This window comes from Engystomops pustulosus, chromosome 3 (genome assembly GCF_040894005.1).
Source record: "Engystomops pustulosus chromosome 3, aEngPut4.maternal, whole genome shotgun sequence".
NCBI classification, from domain to species: Eukaryota; Metazoa; Chordata; class Amphibia; order Anura; family Leptodactylidae; genus Engystomops; species Engystomops pustulosus.
Window position 1 is genome coordinate 114,819,916 of NC_092413.1, and position 8,888 is coordinate 114,828,803.

Sequence of the window (8,888 nt, forward strand, 5' to 3'; positions counted from 1 at the left end):
TTGAACTGATTATTGTCATGTGCTATGATAGCACCCTTCCTCTGCCACAGCAGAGATTGCTTCAAAGGACTCTGTCCCTCTCCAAAAAAAGAGGAGACCCTTTGCTTCTCAGTGCACTTTTCCCCACCTCAAGGGCTGTACCCAGAAGATGGACTTTGTTAGTAGAGACCTTCTGTGAGACTTTTGCCAGATACTCCAGGGAAAAGTTGCTATTGCTATTGACTATTATTTTGCACTTAATGCCTTCCTTTTTAGGTACGGACATTCTGCATGCACTTTTTATGCCTTTTCTTTGCAGGAAAAGAGACATTTACTACCGTGCTACCCTGAGTAGCCTATCCACCTCTGTAACGTTTGTAACGTTCAAGATGTGTACCCATTGGGCTCCTAAGCCAATGTGAATTAACCTGTTTGCACACTGTCATATATGCCAGTAGTCTGCATTAACCCTTTCATAGGCTTTTCAGGTTGTAGAGTGGCTGTGTCGGACCGTCTCTATGTAGTACAATGTTTTATTGTGTCACATATGCCCATGTATGCATATATACACTATATAATTGCCGCCAGGGAAGAAGTGTTGATAAAACAAATATACAGGCCTTGGTGCAAGGAGTGGATTACAGGACCTGACACCACACCTTTCCTACTGTACAGTTCGGTTTAATGGCGTCAGCGACCAACTGTCATACAGCTACATGTTTTTGTTTCAGTCCGACACCAACCCAGGTGCCTGTCTCCAGGACCATGGGCGGTTTGTCCCTACACCTCACATAGCCTGCACTTCCTAGAAGTGCCCTTAGCCCCCTCTGTGCCCAAACCATCGGTAGTCGAGCCGAGGGCGGCTCTTTCAATTGCCCCCGGGGTATGCAACACCCTCGCCGATGCAATGGCGAGGTAGTGCTTGCGAATACGTCCCACCTGCATGTAATCACCTTACACTACATGGTCCTGATAGGACATAGCGGTATTGCAGTGGTGAATCCTGCCTGGCAAGGCAGGAGTTAAGTATTTTGTATGATGCAAGATGCTGTTGTCCAATGATATGTGTTACATCCTGTGCTCTGTAAGCTGAGATGTGATTGGAGGAGCAGCCACCACCTGACCAAAGGAAGGTAATAAAACCTCTGGCCAGGAATGTTCTGGAGGCTAGATTATTCTAGTAAGGATTCAGAGAGATTCTAGTGTAGGAGAATCCTAGAGAGTGTGTGCGTGAGTAATCTCTGTCTAGCCCATACCAGAGCAGGAAGAGCCTAGCCCCTGCCTCTGAAGAGTGGAGCATTAGACTAGAGTTAGTGTAGTGAGGAAAAGGGGTATCATCTTACCTTTAAAGGTGATACCTGAAGCCCTACAGGACAAGCTGAAGCTTCCTACCAGGACACAGCTGCCTCCCAGCCTGCCCTCTACTTCCAGGCTGGTGAACTATCTCCTGAGGCTCCCTCCAACTCACATCTCGGCACCCTACCTACCTGTTAAAGGCACGTTTGCTGCGGTTCCTGCGGTTCAAATAAAGAACTGTAAGTTGTTTTCTTCAACTTCTGTCTCCGTCTGGTCCCTGCTAATACGGCTGCCTTCATCACCGGCACCCTGTCCATCACCCAGAGACTCACACTTGGGACATTAAGGGGTTGCCCCAGGGAGATCCGCTATAGCAGCCTCTCCCTCATCTTTTCTTGCCAACACCACCCTGCTGGAGACCTGCCAGGCTGTAGGACAGCCCTCTGGTTCCCCCGTACCAAGCACCGTGACAATAGCGTGCTTAGGCCGCAACCGCCAGCCACTCCGGTACCGCGGGCCCCGACTGTCTCTAGGCCTCACCTCAAAGGGCTAGGCCCCGGTGGGGGATGTTGCACATGGATGTTCCTTGTACTATTCACTGGAGACGTAGTGGAAATATTATCCCGGCACTGCTCCACAGACTTGCAAGACATTCATAGTAAAGATTCTCTTTTATTGAATACACAATATAAAACTGAGAACACGTACCCAAAGAGTCCAATACACAGACCTACGCATTTCGGCGGTCACGCCTTATTCATGAATAAGGCGTGACCGCCGAAACGCATAGGTCTGTGTATTGGACTCTTTGGATATGTGTTCTCAGTTTTATATTGTGTATTCAATAAAAGAGAATCTTTACTACGAATGTCTTGCAAGTCTGTGGAGCAAGTGCTGGGATAATATTTCCACTATGTCTTCGTGTTCCAGACTTCACACTGATCCACGAGCCCCTGCACAGTATCAGAGACGGAGCAACTGGAAGGGGTGAGCTGAATCAACACCTTGTGTGGTTTTTTTTGCTCCTTATTCACTGGAATAGTGTTTCACTGGAAAGTAATAAAAGATTGCTCATATTTGGTTGTTACATGGAGAAAGTTTCAGAACCATAGACAGCACTCATTTTGTACTGTAGTGTTGTGAGTGCTACAGATTGTCTCCATTGCAGATCTGCTGTGCAAACTTTCATGAGGATTTTACCTTGAAATCTGCTGTAAAAATCTTCTGCAATCAAATTGACACTTTGCTGATTAGAAATGTAGGTTTTTAAACCTTGACGTTACATGTATTTTATTATGTGTTACAGCTGATTTCCACTGCAAAATTGTCACTGAGAGTCTTCAGCCATGTGCAACCAAAGTTTCTGCTATATTAAAATACTTAACTCTTTTCCATATGATGTGGCTACATATGTGCACGTAGTCTTGTAACATGTCCTGTGACCTGAGCAAAAGTAATGCAGGGAGCAAGACGATTGAAAAAGACACATTACACCATGTTTATTTTATAAAAGCCCAGCGAATACAATCCTGTAACTTATCTGAAATGAGCTGACGTGCACGGTCTTGATTTATTACACCACAACATTAAAGGAACTGCTTTGAGAATAGAAAACATATTTCCCTTTTGCATTCCTGTACTCTTATCTTAATATTGATAGGAAAGGCTTTTGGTGAAGGCGGCTTTTATTACTTTTGATTCCAAACCTGAACTATCTTTTGGAATTAGGTATCAACTTGTCTGGAAGAAAATACTTTAATTTAAATATTTGTACTTAAAGGGTGATTCCCATTTCAGCCATAAAAGGAATAGCCCTATCTTCCTGAGAAAAACTCAGTTTTCATAACAGCCATAGCGGTAAAAGGGTGTTCATTAGAAGTTCAGGGATGGCTCCAGGTTTCCTCACCTCCACAGTTAATGCTGAAGACCGATGCTGGCACCGATAGTGGGCGATAACTCTTTAACCTGTTCCCAACTTAAAACCTTTAGTATGAAAAAAAAAAATTTCATCTTGCCATATTCTGACACTAAGAACTTTGTCATATTTTGGCATATGGAGCCACAGTTTACACTGTTTTTAGTGAATGTGGACCAGAATGTATGCCCCATATCCTTCAAGATGTTATACCTCTGTTTGGCTCCAATTTGATCAAAAATCATGTCATGTTACTATATTTACCATTTTCAGAGCTCTGTTTTGGAATATGTAATACACTACCACTGATAGAACAATATATTACAGTCTAGTGAGTGTGTACAGCTTTGTAGTATGAATATAAGCAGTGTTCACAGACAAACACTATTACTTCAGGAACATAGACTGAAGTATTTATTATTAATAATTTAATCTTATGCATTATTCAGGGGCGTAGTGATAGCGGGTGCAGAGGTGGCAGTCACTACTGGCTTCTGAAAAATTAGGGGACCCTAAAGCTATGATGTCAATTGCGATGATTTCACTACTATGGCAGTATGTGTCCCATTACAGATATTTCAATATTTCAATAATTAAATATATGAGAGCAAGTGATTTTAAGCGTTTCAGGACCAGAGTAATTTCTGTTCTCAGAAACAGACATAATGCGACACCTTTACTTACAACAGTGCAGTCTATACTATGTGCAGTTTGCTTGTGTAGTGCAGAGGGCACCAGATTCAGGATTTCTGGCTCATGTTCTTTATGAATATGGTGCCCCCTAACTGCCCCAACAGAGTACACCACTTTTTTAGTGCACCTTTAACATAAGGCATGTGACATAATTCTGTTGGACTTTGCATGTTAATTCTGGTGCACAGTCCGAACGCCCCCTAATTTGTGTTGCATGATGACTAGTAAAACCGCGCCAGAAAAGGGTTGCGTGCAACACAATTGTGGTGCAGACACTTCTTAAATACCCGTGCAAGCAGTTTGCACTGAAAAGGAATGTGCAAAGTCCGACAGAAGACTGCCGCAAAGCCCTTAGTAAATGTGCCTCAATGGCCCAGGTTTATTAAAGCCCCTGCACCAGTTTTCTGCCTGACTTTGCACATTATTTTCAGTGCAAACTGCTTGCATGTGTATTAAGAAAGGTTGAAGGTGCACTAAATAAAAAGTGGCACACTCTTTCGGAGCAATGCAGGGGGCGCCAGATCCATGAAGAACGTACTGTTTTTAGTAAATGTGGGCCTAATAGTCAGTATTAAGGACAGGTTCTTTATATGGCTCTATCTTTTTTATTTTTGGGCGAGCAAGGTGAATTTTGTGGCATTCTTTCTAGTGAGAAATATAGCATTCTCATTTTATAATAGAATTTTTACTTTTGAATCAATCAACATTTTTGCTATATTTGTCAGACTGTAATAAAGTGTTGCCTAAAAACAGACAATTTAATACTTTAAACTGCAAATTTTGATATACCACATCTCTGTTTTATGGTAATTGGGAACTGGGTGCTATATATGATGACCTTAATGACATTTTTGGGATATACTTTTTAAGTATTTTTTTAATTTACACAGTTATTATTTTTTCTTTATATTTTTACTTTCTGTCCCTCAATGTTCAGAAAAGATCCTTGGGAAATTTACTTTTTAATTTTTTCATGCATTTTACATTAGCACTGTAACTTGAAAAATTTTAGAAAAAAGAGTCTGTAACTACAGCTTATGTCTTTTCTCCATGGCCTAGTACAACTGCTCTGCAGTGGGGCATGTGATACGCAGCTCCCCAACAATGGCATAGGATCCGGGATGATCCGCCATAAATCTATTGTGGGCAGTCTCGAAGCAGTTAATAACATCATAGAATAACAAGTTTCCTTATTTGTATAGTTTAAACTTATTGGAGCCTTGTGTTTTCAAAAATAAACATAAAAATACATTAAAAAAATACATTAAAAACATTTATTAAACAATTAATTAGGCATAAAGGACAGATGCTCATTATTAATGCAGCCTTCCCTATTTATAAGGACGAGGTCCAGGTGGTAATAAGCTACCAATTCCACATCCATTATTACATTGAATGGTTTCTACCTTATAAAAGCAAAATTTTGTTTCAAACAAATGAATAAGATGATTAGATGTGTTTTCATTCCTGTCAATTTCTAATTGATGTGAAAAGGGAAAGAAGATATCAATGATCATACTGGCGAAAGAAACTTAGATATACAAAACTGATTCTTGGCCTAATACATTATGGTAACAAATGTTACAAAGTTGTGTATATGTTTGATAGCTACAAGGCAATAACTTTGATTGTCCTGTTGACGTGTTTTCTTCTATATGGATTTCCATGGGGAAACTGATATGCCTTCTGAATCATCTTAAAAGGGCTGGTCTACGATTTATTTTTTCCCTGTTCAATTTGATTAAAGCACCAACCTCCAAAAGGGGCGTATTAAACTATGTAACAAATTTTCAGCCAAGACATTACACACTTTCACAAAGTGACAAATTGACAAAGACTTCCATATGAGCTGTGGTAGCAGTTTCTTTTTTGAGTTTTTCTTACACAGGGAATTATTATGCTGCATTCTCTTGGTTACCATAACCCTTTCAGTACACCCTATTGTTGCTGGGTGTTTATGGAGAGAGCTCATGGGCTGAGCTTTCTCCATACACAGCAGGTATCATCTGTATATCACTGTTAATATCCGCCTGTAACTGCTGCACATGCAGTGACCGTTGCAGTTAGGTGCCACAGCCAGACCCAACCGCAGCACTTAACAGAGCTTCTGGTGGGTGCCGCCATCTTGTATGGCTGAACGCTGCCCTCAATGACGTCATCAGAGGGCGCTGATTGGTTGCCATGGCAGCCTATAGTGTCTTTGAGACTTGTAGTCCTGTCATGGATAGTTGAGTCAAGTTAACCGGATGAAGCTCCGAGAGTGTGAAACGGCCGTAGATTGCTTGTAATTATGTAATGTCCTGCACCATGTCCTACCCTCTCCTCACTTTTCATACCATTGTATGTTATCTGCAAGTATCTCCCATAAATGGATCAGCAAGAAGATTCCATGTGGTGAGTGCCATTCTGTACTCTTTCCAACTTCACAACCATACTGTGGCATGTGTATGTTATTGTTAACACCTGCTATAGCAGAAAATCTCAGTAAATTTCCTGCAAATGAAAATTGTTCCGTTAATCTGAGTGGAGTTATTTCTGCATCATGTTCACAGATATTCACAAACCCTGTTCAGATGTATATACCCCATCAGACGTTTCAGCCACAACTTCTCTAAATATATTCTTAGTTTGTTCAATGTCTCTTCTAGCAGCACAATTTAAAAACAATGATTTACCTTTTACCAGGCTATGCTTATTGTGAAGAATATGGCAACCTTTCCAGGGGAAAAATACTGATGCAAAATTCCAGCAAATTCAGCAAAAACCTGTTCATGGGTGTGTAAACCATAGTTAGTTCAGATCAATAGCACTCTTTAGGATCTATGAATTATAACAAGCTAAACTACATACTGTATTAAGAAGTCAACAAACAAATACAAAATGTTAACACATCCAATAATATTCACTAATTTCATGATTCAATGTATCCAAAGAAATAAGCAGGCACACAGTTTTTAATGATGACCTATGGATTTCTCCTTTACATAAAGCCTGCTGTTTTCTGTTGGATAGTAAAATTCCTAGGTGTACATCTATTCTGGATCTACTTTATTTTTTTTTGTTTTTTTCTGCAGTGGCTAAATGTATGAATTGTTTTCCCTATGTATTTTTTTTTATTATTTTACTAGAAATGAAATAGGTGTAACGTACATAAAATTATAGGATCCATTAAAAAGTATGTGCATAAAACATGCAGATTTTATATTTAGTATCTTCTAAAAATGCACTGCAGCAATGACTTAGAGTAGCTGTTGCCCATCTATATGAATCATGCACCTTGTAAAGTTAATTGTATCCAGTAACATTTATTTGCATCTAATATGTATTTCCATGAGGTGAGTACTGTAATAGACAATGATTTTTCGAAGGGCACCCGCATTAGTAAATGCCATATGGCTTATCCTGTTTCAAATGCCAAAAATATCATATCAGATGTTATCACTTCTGGTTTATCACACACAGAGAGGCCTCAATCTCATTTACTGTAAAAAATGCAAAGCCTGGGATTTCCCATGCTTCCTATTAGCTCACTGTATTTCTGATTTACATTCTTGTGTCTGCCACATTGATGATTAATGACAAATTAAGATGGTAATTAATGTTTTGCTGCTGAGAAATCTTAAATTCTAATTAAAGATCTGTCCCTACCATGGATTTACTAGCCCAGTTAATCTTACCTCTTAAATATGGAAAGTTGGAAATGAACAATTTTTGGAATGATAAAAAATAAAATAAAACAATAGGCATGGATACAAAATGTTATTACTTTATACATGCCACATCATGCATTAAGCTCATAATGTAATACAGGTAGTATGAAGGTAAAAGTAGAAGACTACTACTAGAGGATATTAGCCCTCTCGCATGTTGTGTATGCAGTATAAAATCTATTTTAGAAGTCATTGTCTTGGGTGATCCTGGAGACGTACTTTAGACTTCCTTCAGGTCTTCTATTAAAAGTCATAATAATCAGTGTGATGTCAATAGCTGGTAACAGGGAACAATAGATTGGATGTGCTTTCATATGATAAATACAATATTGGAATATACACTGATAATCCATCATGTTGAGAATAATAGGAACAGAGCTGTGGCTGCTAGCTGGCAGTGTACAGCAGATTTAACACATTGCTGTTTCTTTATATAAATTGCAGACTTGTAATAGAAAAGACAGGCTTGGCTGCTTATACTGTAAGTGCACCATGTCACCTGTGCCATGCAAAGTCAAAATGACATGCCAAGTGAGCTGGAGAAAAGGAGGAGTCTCTGAGGCTATTGTTAAGTCCAGTAACTCCCTCCACCTTTGTTGTCTTAAGAAGCCAGCATGTACAGGCTGAGTGCCTTCAGCAACTCTGTCTGTATCTGAGCATCCACCCTCTGGCAGCTCTTACCTTATAACAGTATGCTTGTTTGAAGACGTTCAGTCTGGATATTATGAAAGATGGGCACCGTTGCTGAAACCTAAGCAGATCACAGTACAGTACATTGGGGAGAAAAAAGAGACTTGAGTATGAATAGACAGACACTCCCACTCCTGCAAGCGATGCCTGGCACATGTGAAGAAGAGGAGATGCTTTAAGAGTTTAATGTGGAACAGTACTGAAAAAGCTGGAACTCAGACTATATCTACATCAGTTTCACTACTGATCTAAGGCAGCATATATTCTTATCACTAGCAAACAGAAAACAATGTAATATACACCTATATACAAACTCTATGTACAGTCATTACCTTCATTTATCTATTTTGTACATTTTATATTGATGTGCTGCCAGTTTTAGAATTTTGGGGTTGTAACTGATTTCTAGCAAACAAACACTGTTCTATCTATCTATGTATCTATCTATCAATCTACTTAAAGAAAATGTAAGCAGCACACAATGCAATAGGTGATGGTGGGTGCAGGCACAGTGGGACCGGGCCTCGGGTCCTTTGCAAATAGAGTAGCGGAAAAAGGCAGCACACCAAACAAAGTCCAGTATCTGGTGTAAAAAGTGGGTTCCG

At 39.8% G+C, this 8,888-nt stretch overlaps 1 protein-coding gene across 1 annotated transcript in view; it reads right to left on the reverse strand.

Moving 5' to 3' along the window:
- The window catches only part of GRIK2 (glutamate ionotropic receptor kainate type subunit 2), a 437,454-nt gene extending 429,069 nt beyond the window's left edge, over window positions 1-8,385 (reverse strand). The window contains exon 1 of the mRNA XM_072141893.1: window positions 8,275-8,385. The gene's annotated coding sequence lies outside the window, so the exon portion shown is untranslated. The remainder of the gene's footprint in view (window positions 1-8,274) is intronic.
- Between the last annotated feature and the right edge of the window lie 503 nt (window positions 8,386-8,888).